At 44.3% G+C, this 16,129-nt stretch overlaps 1 long non-coding RNA gene across 1 annotated transcript; it reads left to right on the top strand.

Moving 5' to 3' along the window:
* The first annotated feature begins 9 nt into the window (after positions 1–9).
* Positions 10–14,341, top strand: LOC106005330. The gene is made up of 3 exons (XR_001178618.2): positions 10–219; positions 3,013–3,178; positions 13,872–14,341. It is a non-coding gene; the product is annotated as an uncharacterized LOC106005330 (long non-coding RNA).
* The last annotated feature ends 1,788 nt before the right edge of the window (positions 14,342–16,129 follow it).

Here is a 16,129-nt window from a genome sequence, read left to right as displayed (position 1 = left end):
AGGTCTGATGTATCCCCTCACACCCAGGGTATTCTGATGTCAGCCTCTGTGTGAATGAATGGGAGGCGGGGCACATATGGGCAGAGAGGGAGGAGATGAAGAAGGGTACTTGACCACCTTAAGGCTTGTGGAGAGCTGATTTCATGGACTACTAGGAAGAGAACTTGTACCCTCTTTCTGCAATGGTCATTAGCTTCCAACCCCTTCTATGGCCTGAAGGTCAGAACTGCAACATATGGTTGTGCAGGTTGTTCACTATACAATGACATTCAACCTAAAGAGCAAGTGGGGGCTAAAAAATACAGCTTGCACTCCACTGGCTAAGCTGTGTGCCCTGGTGCAGGCCAGTGTTCACCCAAAAGATGCATACTTCTTTTCAAGTGTGCCTAAAAGAGACTGAACTTGTGGTGATCCTTCCAAGTCCATACTGCTGGCATATAAATCCTCCCTCTCCCTGGCCCCATTGCCTAGAGTAGCATACTGCAACCTTTGGTCATTCCCAGTCCTGGGGCATGGTAGGGTGGAGGTAAGGGCACAAAGAACTTCAACTAATGGGAGTCAGAACAAAGGCTTTGACTTTTCAGAAATGTGGGTATCTGTGCGTGTATGAAATATATGCGAGAAAGACTTAAGGCTCTGGGATGTCAGGAAAACTTGCTAACAATGGTATGGTTTATAGATAGTAATATTCATAGAGCACTCACTCCGTGCCAGGCTCTAATCTAAGTGTTTTCAAAGTATTGTTGCATTGAAATCTGGAATAATCGCAGTGAACAGGTATTACTATCTTCCTGTGCAGATATGGAAACTACCTCTTAGAGAAGTTCAGTAACTTGCCCAAGATGACCCCGCTTTTGTCAATGCAGGCGTCAGCTCCAGGCTGTCTGTTCCCAGGACCTATACCTTTAGTGATTCCTCTATCCCACCTCCTTACAGAGAAAAGAAAAAAGTGTTAACCGAGGGTTTGGCTTTCTGCCTGAATTATACCAGCATTTCGTAAACTTATCTGGCTCCGAAGCCCTTTTCTATCCAAACATTTATTAACTTCTGCTAGAACTACTATCACAGGACACAGTTTGGGAAACGTGCTATAGTGATTATGGCTATTTATGTGAAATGCTTACTGTGGGGTAATCACTATGCAACGTAGTAACTGTTGTCATTAATATGTCGCCTTAATTTGGTGGATCTTTTTATTTCATGCCACTACACACTCGTGATTGCCCAGTTATCTGTTGCCCAGATGGCAGAACCGTGTCTTCAGATTTAAAAATCAGAGGGAACTTCTTGTCTTCCCTGTAGGCTCCTTACCCTCTCCCTCCTCCTTTAACCTAAGGGTTCCCCAGGGCCCTGTGCTTTGGTCACTGTTCAACTTGAGTAGTTTTATCCACATTCACATTTTTTTTTTTTACCATAATCTGGGTCCTGGTGGCCCCCCTAATTCTCAGGCCCGCAGGCTCCTCAAACTCTCACACATATAAATATATAAATATAAATCGTCAGACATACACACATATAAAGCCTGGTCATGAGGAGCATTGGCCCTGGAGCCAGAATGCCTGAATTCAAACCTCTTTCCACCAATCCACCAGCTGTGCAGAATTGGTCAAGCTATTCATCATCTGAAAATTTCATTTTCCTTATCTATAAATCAAGAATAATACCTATTTCATAGTTATGAGAAAATGCATTAAAAACTTTTGGCATGGGCGCCTGGGTGGCTCAGTGGTTAAGCCGCTGCCTTCGGCTCGGGTCATGATCTCAGGGTCCTGGGATCGAGTCCCGCATCGGGCTCTCTGCTCAGCAGGGAGCCTGCTTCCTCCTCTCTATCTCTCTCTGCCTGCCTCTCTGCCTACTTGTGATTTCTCTCTGTCAAATAAATAAATAAAATCTTTAAAAAAAAAAAAAAAAAAACTTTTGGCATGATGCCTGGTCCATAGAGGTGATTAATAAATGTTAGCCATCATCAACATTTCTTTTCCAGACTTATTTCCCTTCCCTGCATTTCTTACCTTGGTTCATGGCCCCATGATCCACCCAGAGACCAAGTCAAAAACCTGTGAACACCCTTACCCACGCCTTGTCTGTTATCACTCAGCTCTTGACTATTTTTCCAGCCCCCATGCCCTTTCATTGTGAATACCCTGCATGGGGAACTCATCATCTCTTCTCAATAGTTCCCTGCCTGCAATCCAGGCTGCTCCTCCCCAATCCACACAGAGTGATCTATCTAGAATGCAAATCTCCCAGGCACTTCCCTCTGCTCTGCCCAGAAAAAAGAAAAAGAAAAAAAAAAGACAGCTATTCCCCATAACTTACCTCCCCCATCTCACCCTTCACATCGCCCCACCCCCGCCTTCTCTCCCCACACTTCCATCTCCCTCTTTGTGCTCTAGTAACACCGGCTACTGCCTGTGGTTTTCCCTATACCCAGATTCCACACCTTTGTTCATGTGGTTGGCCTTGCCTGTGAGGCTTGTGGCTTTCTTTGCTGGCTAACTTACTGGCTTGAGTGTCCTCTGTAAAACTTCCTGAATCCCAGGTGTTCATCACCAACCACCTTGTATTAAACTTGCGAGGCTTAAATTTGTCTGTAGTTCCTTGCAGACAGGGATTACATCTTATTTATGTGTGGGCTGTAGAACCTAGCACAGTTCTTGGAACATGGGAAGTTCTCTGTCCGTATTGGTTAAATTGAACATCCCTATCAGGGTAGGACCTGTGGGACTCCCACAATGGAGAGGTCAGGAATTAGGCGGCCCCCAGGGCCCACATGGTGATCAAAATCAAGAATGTGGATGAAACTACTGCATGGCGGAAAAGCACGAATTGGGACACTTCATCCCTTCCTCCACCCAAAGAACCTCCTCAGGCTTTTTCAGTCTCTTTAGAACCAGGAACACTGCTATTGACACTGGGGAGCAAGTTGCTGGCTAAGGTAAATCATTGTCAGTGCTGAGGAACGCCCAGGCCTGACTTTGAAATCGATTTCCTCCTTATACTACCTGCTAGGTATTTGGGTGATAGCCTGACGATTACAGGTAAAGACAATCAAAGGCTCTCCACCCCAGCTGACCCAGTCATCCAGAAGAAAGAGAGCATGGCGAGGACAAAAGTCGATTTCACCAACCCCTTCAGCTGTTGACTTGCTTCAAAGACTCCAAAAGGATGGAGAAGGGTGAGAACATAAAACCTGACACTTAGTGCAGTGCAGACCCTGGTAGCAAGTCCCCTCTCCAAGTCCCCATGGGGGGGCGGGGGGACTAAGGAAGAGAGCAGTGTGACAAGAACTACTGGAATCTGTCCCAATTCCTCACTGATTTCTTGAGTGGCCTTGCAAAACATATTTCCCTAGGCAACCATTTACCAAGCCCTAAATATCAACCTTCCTCCTTCCCAAGTCCCCTGAAACCTGGAGGAGCCAGTCAAGATCAACAATGTAGGGGCACCTGGGTGGCTCGGTGGGTTAAAGCCTCTGCCTTCAGCTCAGGTCATGATCCTAGGGTCCTGGGATCAAGCCCAGCATCGGGCTCTCTGCTCAGCAGGGAGCCTGCTTCCCCCTCTCTCTTTGCCTGCCTCTCTGCCTACTTGTGATCTCTGTCTGTCAAATAAATAAATAAAAATCTTTAAAAAAAAAAAAAAAGGATCAACAATGTACCTGAGAACTAGTGAGATGAGCACTGGACTGGGAGTCAGAGAAGTCCTAAGCCCAATTCAACTCTAGTCAAATCATTTCTTTCCTCAGAATCTGGATATCTTCATCAAGAAAATGTAGGACTGGATAATCTGTAAGGTCCTTATCAGCCCCCAAACCTGTGATTCTCTGATTTCTATAACCCCTCACAAATGATACCTTCCCTATGGGTCAGAAAAATTTCTCAACTTGTAGCCAAGCTTAAATACCCTCTTCTCTGATCCTTCTTTCTGATCACTTAGAATTCAGAGAGCATTTCTCTACACTCCCATCACCTAACAAAGCTGGGATATCATTCTGTTCAGCTGTGTATTCTCACAACTAACAAAGGCCTTGACACAGTTAAGATTGAATTAATCTTTGAGCTTCAAATAAAATATTAAAGCAAGTGGTCATCAAGAAAGAACCAAAGAGAAGATGTTCCAATGCAAATAGTGGTTTCTAGATCATGACGCCTCCTAATTTAGGAGTGCTCCTCCTTCACTGTCTGCACAGTCCTGAGGAACCCTTCCTTTGCCATGGGAGAACCAAGACAATAATATGGAATTTGTCAGCCCTTTTCCAAATGATCAAGTTAGGGTTCTTGGGGGCAGGAAACATCTGAAGAAAAAAACAGGACCAGAATAACCCCCACTGATTCCAGGGAGCAGGAACCATGGAATGGTCTCCTCAGGGCATCCCTGTGGGGCAAATCACCAGCATTTTCCTTGAGTCACCCTACTGTCGATTCAAATTCCCAAAGAAGGGCATCTGATTGGCTACATTGGGTCCCAGGTCCACTTTTTGGCCATGGAAGTGAAGGGCAGCTTGAGAGACCTTCTAAGATCATGGGGGGAATATCTGACAGAAGGAAAATCCACATGAAGTTATGAGAAGCAAGAGAGTGGGTGCTGGGCAGGCAGAAACACAGATGTCTACTCTTGGAGAGCCTCCAGAGTGGGAGGCAAGATTATCTTTGAGGGAGATCCTTGTCCCCACTGTCATAAAAACAAACACTAGGCTCTCTCACCCTTAGTCCCATAGAGTGAGGTGGGGAATGGTGAGCAGGGTTCTAAAAAATGAGGTCTGTACAACTTTGCCTTCCTCTCTGAGAACGGTTTTGAAGGAAAACATTGCTTTGTTAGGCATATTACAGTATATTCCAGTTGGCAAAAACTTAAAAAAAAATCTTCTCGCTAGGAAATGGAGGCCCACCTTATATTTCAATGTAATAAGTTAGTTCTATTTTTACATGTATAGCAGCTTTATTAAGATATGGCTCACATACCATAAAATCCACCTTTCTAAATTGCACAGTTTGGTGGATTTTAGTATTCACAAAGCTGTGCAACTATCTAACTTTAGAACATTTCCACCACTCCAAAAAGAATTCCTGTATTCAGGGGCACCTGGGTGGCTCAGTGGGTTAGAGCCTCTGCCTTCAGCTCAGGTCATGATCTCAGGGTCCTGGGATCGAGCCCCACATCGGGCTCTCTGCTTGGCGGGGAGCCTGCTTCCTCCTCTCTCTCTGCCTGCCTCTCTGCTTGTGATCTGTCAAATGAATAAAATCTTAAAAAAAAAAAAAAAAGAAAGAAAGAAAGAACATATTTGACATTAAAAAAAAAAAAAAAAAGGACTCCTGTGTTCAGGGGCACTTGGGTGGCTCAGTGGTTAAAGCCTCCGCCTTCAGCTCAGGTCATGATCCCAGGGTCCTGGAATCGAGCCCCACATCGGGCTCTCTGCTCTGCAGGGGTCCTGCTTCCTCCTCTCTCTCTCTCTCTCTCTCTGCCTACTTGTGATCTCTGTCAAATAAATAAATAAAATCTTTAAAAAAAAAAAAAAAGAATCCGTGTATTCATTGAAAGTCACTCCCCCATTTCTCCCCAGTTCCCACTAATCTACTTTCCATTTCTATAGATCTGCCTATTATGAACATTTTGTATAAATTGAATAATAAGATATATGGTCTTTTGTGACTCTCTTAGTTCAATTAGTGTAATGTTTGCTGGGTTCATCCATGTTATATCATTAATCTGTACTTCATTCATTTTTATGCCTGGTACCATTCCACCATATAAGCATACCATGTTTTGTTTATCTGATCATCAGTTGACAGGCATTTGGGTTGTTTCCACTTTTTAGCTGTTATGGATAATGCCTATATAAGCATTCTTGCACAAATTTTTGTTTGGATATATGCCTTCAATTCTCTTGGATATATACCCAGGTGTGGAATTGCTGGAGTTTGTAATAACTCTGTGCTCAACCTTTTGAGGAGTGGTCGGACTATTTTTCCAAAACAGCTGTATCATTGTACATTCCTCCCTGCAGCATACGAGGGTTGTGATTTCTCCACATTCTAACCAACACCTGTTATTGTCTTTTATATTGTAGCCGTCTAGTGGGTATGAAACAATACCCAGCTGTAGCTTTCATTTGTGTTTCCTTAGTGTTTAATGACCTTAAGCATCTTTTCGTGTAATTGGCAGTGTGTATGTTTTCTTTGGAGAAATGTCTGTTCAAATCTTTTCCTCTTTTTAAAATTAGTTTATTTGTCTTTAAAAAAAAAAAAAATTATGAGTGCCTGGGTGGCTCAGTGGGTTTAAGTCTCTGCCTTCAGCTAAGGTCATGATCTTGGGGTCCTGGGATTGAGCCCTGCATCTGCTCGGTGGGGAGCCTGCTTCCCCCTGCCCTCTCTGCCTGCCTCTCTGACTACTTGTGATCTGTCTGCCAAATAAATAAATAAAATCTTTAAAAAAATTTTTTTTAAATATTTTATTTATGTATTTGTCAGAGAAAATGAGAGAGAGAGAGGAGAGAGAGCACAAGCAGGGAGAGCAGCAGGCAGAGGGAGGAACAGGTTCCCCACTGAGCAGGAAGCCTGATGTGGGACTCTATCCCAGGACTTGGGATTATGACCTGAACCACCCAGGCATCCCTGTTACTTGTCTTTTTATTATTGAGTTGTAAGGGTTCTTTATATATTCTGGATACTAGACCCTCACTGAGACATGGCTTACAAATTTTTTCTCCCATTCTGTGGATTGTATTTTCATTTTCTTGATGGTGACCTTTGAGGCCCAAAAGTTTTTAATTTTTTTTAAAGATTTTTATTTATTTATTTGACAGACAGAGTTCACAAGTAGACAGAGAGGCAGGCAGAGAGAGAGGAGGAGGAAGCAGGCTCCTTGCCTAGCAGAGAGCCCCAATGTGGGGCTCCATCCCAGGACCCTGGGATCATGACCTGAGCCAAAGGCAGAGGCTTTAACCCACTTTAACCCACTTAGCCACCCAGGCATCCCCAAAAGTTTTTAATTTTGATGAAGATCATTTTGTCAAATTTTTTGTCCTTTGTGCTTTTGATGTCATTGCAAGAAATCATTGCCTAACCCAAGATCACAAAGATTTACTTCTTTTTTCCCTAAGAGTTTTAGCTCTTTCTAAATAAACCTTTTTGAGTTAATTTTTGTGTATGGTGTGAGGTCTAATGTCATTGTTTTGCTTCTAGATATCCAATTGTCCCACATCTTTAGTTGAAAAGACTATTCTTTCATCACTGAATTGTCTCAACACTCTTATAAGGTCAGTTGACCATAAATACGTTTCTTTTTGGACTGCCAATTCTATTCCATTGATTTATCCTTATGCCAGTACAACACTGTCTTCAATAGTATAGCTTAAGTTATGAAATCTGTAAGTGTGAGTCCTCCAAATTTGCTCTTCTTTTTCAAGATTCTTTGTCTAATCTGGTCCCTTGCATTTTCATATGACTTTTAGGACCAGCTTCCAAATTTCTGTTTAAAAAAAAAAAAAAAAAAAAGCTAGCAGATAGCTGTGGGGCACCTGGGTGGCTTAGTTGGTTAAGTGCCTGACTTCAACTCAAGTCATGATCTCTGGGTCCTGGTGTCTCAGTGTCCCCACTGAGTCTATTTGCCCCCTCCCTCTGCCCCTCCCCCTGCTTCTGCGCTCGCTCTCTCTCAAATAAAATCTTTATTTAAAAAAAAAGTATGGAATCAGAAAAAAACCTGAATAGCCAAGTAATGTTGAAAAGAAAATCAAAGCTGGAGATATCACAATTCCAGACTTTAAGCTCTATTACAAAGCTGTCACCATCAAGACAGTACGGTATTGGCACGAAAACAGACACAGATCAATGGAACGGAACAGAGAACCTGAAAGTTGACCCCCCCACTCTATGGTCCCCTAATCTTTGACAAAACAGGGAAGCATATCTAAAGGAAAAATGATAGTCTCTTTAACAAATGGTGTTGGGAAAATTGGACAGCCACGTGCAAAAGAATGAAATTGGATCCTTTTCTTATACCATACATAAAAATAAAATCAAAATGGATGAAACACCTAAATGTGAGACAGGCAACCATCCAAATCCTCGAGAACACAGGTAGCAGCCTCTCTGACCTTGACCACAGCAACTTCTCGTTAGACATATCTCAAAAGGCCGGGAAACAAAAGCAAAAATGAACTATTGGACTTCATCAGGATAAAAAGCTTTTGCACAGCAAAGGAAACAATCAAAAACTCTAAAGAGCAATCTATGGAATGGAAGAAGATATTCACAAATGACATCAGATAAAAGACTAGTATCCAAAATCTATAAAGAATTTATTAGGGGCTCTTGGGTGGCTTAGTCGGTTGAGCGTCTGCTTTCGGCTTGGGTGTTATCTCAGGGTCCAGGGATTGAACCCTACAGTGGTCTTTCTGCTCAGCAGGGAATCTGCTTCTCCCTCTCCCTCTGCCTGCTGTTCCCCCTGCTTGTGCGCACTCTCTCTCTTTCTCTGTCGGATAAATAAATAAAATCTTATTTTTTAAAAGATTTTATTTATTTCTTTGACATGGAGCGAGTCAGCGAGAGTGGATTATTTTTTTGTATGTTGTATTTTGTATATTGTATTTTGTATTCTGGAACCTTGCTGATCTTATTAATCTCTAATAGTTTGTATGTTTGTGTGTATTTAGAATTTTCTCCATACAAGATCAAATCACATATGAACAGATAATTTTACTTCTTCCTGTATAATCGGGGTGCTTTTATTCTGTTTTCTTGCCTAATTGCTCTTTCTAGACCCTTCAGTATACTGTTGAATAAAGTTGGTGAGAGCTGATATCCTTGTCTTATTTCTAATCTTAGGGGTAAACATTTCAGTCTTTCAACGCTAAGTTTAATGCTAGATGTGGAGTTTTTGTAGATGTTCTTTATCAAGTTGAGGGAGTTTACTTTTGTTCCTGGTTTGTTGAATATTTTTGTCATGAAAGGGTGTTGGACTTTTTCAAATACTTGTTCTCTATCTATTGAGTTGATCTTGTGATTTTGTTCCTTTTTTGCTGTTAATATGGTGTATTATATTGGTTTTCAAGTATTAAACCGATCTTGCATTCCTTGGATAAATCCCACTTGGATATTTATAATCCTTTTTATATGTTGCTAGGTTTGTCCTGCTAGCATTTTTTTTGAGGATGTTTACATCTATATTCATAAGCAATATTGATATATAATTTCCTTGTGACATCTTTGTCTAGTTTGGGCATGTAGATAATACCAGACTGCTTTAGAAAGTATTCCCTACTCTACCATTTTTTTTTTTTTTGAAAGACTGTGAAGGATAGATATTATTCTTTAAACACATGATAGAATTCAGGAAAGCCATTTAGGCTTAAAATTTTCTTTGTGGGATGTTTTAAAAATACCTCAGCAATCTGCTTCCTTTAGGTCTATTCAGATTATCTATTTCTTGAGGTAGTTTCAATGGTTTGTCTCTTTCTAAGAATTTGCCCATTTTCTCTAGATCACCTAATCTGATAGCATGTACTTATTCATGGTATTCCTTCATAATCTTCTTATTTCTTTAAGATCTGTAGTAATGTCCCTTCTTTCATTCCCGATATTGGTAACTGAGTCTTCTCTTTTTTCTTGGCCAGTCTAGCTAGAGATTGGCCAGCTTTGTTCATCTCTTCAAAGTACCAGCTTTTATTGCATTAATGTTTCTCTTCTATTCATAAGGTGGTTCTCGAGCACTCAGATGATACAAGCTGCTTGGGTCAGGGGAAGCTCAGACTCGGACTATCTCTCTGAGCAGCTGGATTCAAATTCAGCTGCCAAGGGAAGGTTCTTCAGTCAGAGAGAAGATCACAAGCTAAGGCAGGGATGGGTAGGAAGTCAGGCCTGGCAGGAGTAAAGCATTCTGGACAAGGAAACAGTCTGGGCAGAAAAGCTAGGGCCAGACTTTGCAGGTGGCTCAAGGATGTGTTGTGGAGCTAGAACTTTATCCTTAAGAAACCTGGAGCCCGGGGCGCCTGGGTGGCTCAGTGGGTTAGGGCCTCTGCCTTCAGCTCAGGTCATGGTCCCCGAGTACTGGAATCGAGCCCCACATTGGGCTCTCTGCTCGGAGGGGAGGCTGCCTCCCCCTCTCTCTCTGCCTGCCTCTCTGCCTACTTGTGATCTCTGTCTGTCAAATAAATAAATAAAATCTTTAAAAAAAGAAAGAAAGAAACCTGGAGCCCACTGCAGGGCACTGAGCAGGAGGATGTCATGACCAGCCTTTCCAGCCTTTGTTGGAACTTGGGGCTGTAAGAGAAACCCAAGTTGGTTTACTCAGGCTGTCTAGTGCCATCCGTACCTACAGAAGCAAGCAGAGACAGCTGCCTTTACCACTGTTGATCACACCCTCCTTGGGACTTCCCCCTCCCTAAGCTTCATGGCACAGCACTTCCCCAAACACTTCCTACCTCCCTGGCTGCTGCTTCTCAGTCTCCTTCTCAGGCTCCTCTTCCTTGGCCCATCCTAAGTGTTGGTGTTCCTCAGAGTTCTGTTCTAGATTCTTTTCTCTTCTCACTGGACCACTTCCCCTTGGAGACCTTGTATGTTGTCATGGCTTCAGTGACCAACTATGGACTGGGAAATACCAAGTCTATGTGTAACTTTCTCAGACCTCTCTCCTAATTTAGTCCCGCCAGATCTTTCTATCCATTGGACATCTCCATTGAGGTGCTCTGTTCTTTAAAATTAGATCCAGTTGTGAGTATGAGGAAAACCCCAAGTAAAACGGTGCAAATAAAATAGGAGTTTGTGTCTCTTTCAGATAACAGGGCTATTAAGTCCAAGCCTGGTATGGCAGCCTGGGAGTCATATTTCTGAAATCTGTCCCTTTGTCTCTATCCCCAAGCCACCATTCTCTTCCAAGTCAACTGCAATAGCTCTGCCATTCTGGTTCCTCTCAAATGGATTCTCACCATCTACACTGTCCAACTTGGTAGCCACTAAACACAGGGGACTATTGAGCACTCAAAAAGTGGCTCATCCACTTTTTGATGGACTGTGAGTGTAAAATACACATAGGATTGGGGCACCTGGGTGGCTCAGTGGGTTAAGCCCCTGCCTTCAGCTCAGATCATGATCTCAGGGTCCTGGGATCGAGCCCCACATCGGGCTCTCTGCTCTGCAGGCAGCCTGCTTCCCCACCCCACCCCCCACCCCCCGTTCTCTGCCTGCCTCTCTGCTTACTTGTGATCACTCTCTCTCTCAAATAAGTAAATCTTTTGAAAAAAATAAAAAATAAATACACACAGGATTGTGACAGCTTAATATGAAAAAAAAAACTAAAATATCTTGTGATTCCTCTATTGATTATATGTTAAATGATAGTATTTTTATATATTATGTTAAACAAAATATATTATTTTTAAAATTTTCACCTGTTTCTTTTTATATTTCTGATATGGTGACTAGAAAATTTTAAAATACATATGTGGCTCACATATATGGCGCTCATCACATTTCCATTGAAGAGCACTGCTCCACACAAAACCAAAATAGATCTTTCTAAAACACAAATCTGAACAAGGCACACATCTTAAACCTTGTCTGTGGCTGAAACTTTTTTTTCTTAAGATTTTTTTTTTTTATGATTTTATTTATTTATTTTTTTGTCATAGAGAGATCACAAGCAGGCAGAGTGGCAGGCAGAGGCAGAGAGAGAAGCAGGCTCCCTGCTGGACAAGAAGCCTGATGCGGAACTCGATCCTAGTACCTTGGGTTCATGACCTGAGCTGAAGGCAGAGGCTTTAATGACTGAGCCACCCAGGCTTCCCTGAAACATTGTTTTAGGATAAAGTTCATTCCACTCAGTATGGTTTCTAAGGTTTCATGACCCAGCCCCAGCCTCACCCTTCAGCCTCATCTTTTATCACCCCCCTCCTCCCTGTCCCTTGCACACTAAATTCCAGCCCTGCGTACTTCTTTCGATTCCTTAAATGTACCAGGTGCTCTATAGTCCCTTGGCCTTCACACATGCTGTTCGTGTCTGGAGCACTCTTTCTCCTCTTGGGTTCTTAATCTGCCACTCATCTTTCCATCCACAGTTTAGGTGCTCTTCTCCAAGGCCTCCCCAGCTACGCTGCTTCTCTGAATTCCCTTTACTTCTCTATCTTGACCTCACGCTACCCAACCCCCGAATAACAGTTACGCCAACTGTGTCCTTTTCCAGACTAATTAGAATCTTGCCTGTCACATTCACTGTGGCATCCAGAGGAAAGGCTAATATGTGGCCAGTAGTCAGTAAACAAGTATTTGTTGAGTCAATGAATGAATCAATGAATGACACACCCCAAAGCGAGATAAAGTTTCAGGGAGTAGTGCCAGACCCGATAACTTCTAAGTCTCAAAGAAATGGTCACCTATTGACCATGAGGTTCCCAGTCTGGGGAGTGAGGCAAAAGGAAACTTGCAACACACTGCCCTGTCTCCAGTCCTGTTCCAGGCCTGCACCGGCGCAGGTATGGAGACCCAGTCCACCACTGCTGCTTCCTCTTTCCCAGGGAGGGCAAATGGTGCTGACTTTTCGCCCATGAAAGTTCCCTGACATGTGCCCCCAACATTTTCAGAAAGAGCTGATTTTCACCAGAAATGAGTGTCCTCCTGGATGGGGGGTGGGGTGGGGCAAATAGGAATGGGGAAAGGAGGTGAGAAGAGTGCCCATTTTGCGTGGCTGTCTACCTAGCACCAGGAGAATTGATGTGCTTGCGGCTAATGAAGTGGGAGCCTCTCTGTGGAAATTTTCTTTGAGGAGACAGGAGGTGAAGGAGATGGGGACGCAGAACTGAAGGCAAGAAAGTACCTGGTGTCATGAAGCCAGAGAGGGGTGCCTGGGTTTCCATTGCTAATTTGCTGTGTGACCCAAAACAAGTCACAGGGCCTCTCTGGGCCTCAATTCCTCATCTACAATTGAAAGAATCTGCTTTCTGCACCTCTGGAGAGGTTGTTGTAAGCATGATAGAGGCACCTGACTGGCTCAGTTGGTGGAGCATGTGACTCTTGATCTTAGGGGTTGTGAGTTCAAGCCCCATGCTGGGCATTGAACCTACTTTAAAAAAATTTTTAAAAATAAATCAATAAAAATTAAAAGCTTTATTAAAAAGAAGAATGGAAGGCGATAGCAGATGTAAATGGGTTTTGAAAATACAAGCATTGGAGTAAAACTACCATGCACAGGCAAGTTTTCCCCCCTGTTATTCTGTTTAGGCAGGAGGTGAACACACAGTTGGGGGAATGAGGCTGGAAGTGCTGGATGAGAACTTATCTTCTCTCACCCAAAGTGAGTTTATGTGAAGGCACAGCAGGAAACCATCCTCTCAGCCCTGACCCTCCCAGGCGCTGGAGCGAAAAAGCTGTGCCTTGACCAGAAAAGCTGACTCCTGAATAGAGCCCTGAGGAAAGTGGGCCCAGCTGGGCACCTCAAGGCCCTGAAAAAAAGCACAGTCCCCTCACTGTGTGGGCACCCTCGCTGCTTCTGACACATTTAGGAGAACGTGAGCACACACATACATACACAACTACACACCCTTTGTAGATGACACCCACACTCCAGGTCTTCTGCCCAGTGCCCTGAACCTCAGAGCCTCCTGTTACCCCTTCTCAACTTGGAAGTTCCCCCAGTGGATTGACCCTACCCTTCACCCAGCTAGAGAAGCCCCCCGCCCCCGCCATGGGCTGCTCCATGTGGAGTCCCTGATCCCCGAAGAGCCTCTCCAGCACAGAAACGGTGGCTAGAGTCCCCTCTGAGCTGATGAAGTGGATCTTGAAGGTGGGGTGCATGCCGGAGGCCCCTGCTCTCAGGGCAAACCCCGCACCTGGCAAAGCTATCGCTCACAAGTTTTATTATCCTCTGCTCTCTTTTCCATTCAGAGCGATGTCAGTTCCCACAAAGCAATGAAGAACGCCTGCAGTTCCCGACCTGGAGAACTGAGAGCATCCCCAGCACGCTGCCAGCGTGAAGAAACTCTGTAATTAGAGATGTGCAAGGGTTTGTGTTTCTGACCTCGCTCATCGATGAAACACTTCTGTCCCCTTCTCTTCCCATGGTGTCTTTATCAAGGAAGAGTGAAGCTGGGCCCTTCAGAAAAGTGAGTTCTGACTCCCTACTCCTGCATGGGCAGACGATAGACCTCACCATGTATCGAATCCATTGTCACTTCTTCCTTCCTTCATCCAACGCGCATTTAATGGCCCCCTGCCCTGTGCCAGCACAGGGCCTGCTGCAGGAGATGTGCCAAGTGTGACCCAACCCCTACTGTTGAAGAGGTCATCGTTTAGGAAGGAAGTTAAAGTATATGATGCAAATAGTTCCAGTAAAAAAATAAAAAAAGTGATGTGTGATAAGGAAAGTGCAAGTAAAATCCTAGATAAGAGGAAGATAATCTGGGGAAGGGTAGCTGTTTCTTGATAGGCAATATAGTGCAGTGGCTTAGAGTACAGACTCTGGGATAACAGACCTGGGTTCAAATCCCATCTTCTCCACCTACTGTGTAACCCCAGGGAGAAATGAGAATTTTGAGGTTCTTGTGATGATCAACAGTCCTAGGGCTGCTATGGATGTCAGCTGCTATATTCAGGGAAAGTGGCATAGAATATGGGTTTGCTGCATGTGTGGAACCAGAGGGTAAGCATTTTAGAATGACAGAGGCACAGGAAGGAAGTGTGCTGCTTGTATGGAATTCCTTTTAGCTGTGAACAACATAGGCTATGAAAAGAAAAGAAAATGAGATGAAATTGTAAATTAGTTGGGATTAAACCTTGGAACACTGGGTGCCAAAACGAACATAAGAAGTAGAATGACAAGGGTGCCTGGGTGGCTCAGTGGGTTGAGCCCCTGCCTTGGGCTCAGGTCATGATCTCAGTGTCCTGGGATTGAGCCCAGAGTCAGGCTCTCCACTCTGCGGGGAGCCTGCTTCCTCCTCCCCCTCTGCCTGCCTCTCTGCCTTCTTGTGATGTCTCTCTCTCTGTCAAATAATTTTTTTAAAACCTTAAAAAAATAATAATAAGTAGAATGACATACAGCAGAGTGCCCAAGCAAAGGTCGTCATCTTTTTTTTTTTTTTAAAGATTTTTATTTATTTATTTGACAGACAGATCACAAGTAGGCAGAGAGAGAGAGAAAGGAAGAAGCAGGCTCCCCACTGAGCAGACAGCCCAATTCGGGGCTCGATCCCAGGACCCTGGGATCATGACCTGATCCAAAGGCAGAGGCTTTAACCCACTGAGCCACCCAGGTGCCCCAAAGGTCCTCATCTTTAGAGCCATTTCAACTGAGCCAAACTTCAGGGTCTCCAAAGTGGGGAGCCAGCCCTTGGATCTTGGTACATTGACCTGTTTCCTGGATTTTGCCCACCTAGAAAGACTAATTCCTGCCTCTCTGGCAAACGGCCCTGGGAACAGGGCCGACGGAGAGAGCCCTCATTTTCTTTCACAAGGACACGTAGACACGGGCATCTCTGCCCATCTGAAGGCTGGTGTTGGGGCACAAAGGCTGGGAGACACCTCTGGAAAGGTGGATGATGGGAAGGGAGGTGGAAATGGAGGGTGGATTCAGCCAGAAGACGCTGAGCAGGCTCATCATCATTATTGCTAGCCTCTGTTTTCTCTGGGGTTACACAGAAACCCCTCCCTGCCATGTCTGAGTGGGGCAAGCTAAGAGCAGAGATTTCATCAAGCACAAAACAAAGGAGAGGCTGCAAAAGGGGCCAGCTTCCCGGAGAGGGGTTCCTCGCTCAGCACCACCCCTAACCCTGGGTTGAGGCGCCAGAGCGGGAGGCACCTGGTGCAGCACTCAGTGTCCTCACCAGGGGCAATCAGGAGGCCTCCATTCTTGTTCCGCTTGTGTGTCTCTCTTTGTGTGACTTTGGAGAGACCACTTTCCTTTGGCCTCTGTCCCTTCTCCATAAAACAAAAGCGTTTTGCTAGAAGGATCTCAGAGGTCTTTCACAGCTCAGAAATCGAATGTCTGTACCCAAATTAAGCAATGCCCTGCCGTTAAAATTTAGGGTTTCAAACCTGTCCTAAAATTGGAAGGAACCCAGAACATACAGATGTGAGAAAAGAGGAAACTAGAGGGGCTGTCTGGAGCCCCCAGCCCTCAGTGCGTTCAGGGGTGAGGGCTGCAGAGG

The sequence above is a fragment of the Mustela putorius genome, unplaced genomic scaffold, assembly GCF_011764305.1.
Source record: "Mustela putorius furo isolate JIRA1106 unplaced genomic scaffold, ASM1176430v1.1 tig00003962_pilon_pilon_pilon, whole genome shotgun sequence".
Lineage (NCBI taxonomy): Eukaryota > Metazoa > Chordata > Mammalia > Carnivora > Mustelidae > Mustela > Mustela putorius.
Note: the sequence above shows the minus strand (reverse complement) of the source record. Positions and strands in the feature narration are given on the sequence as shown.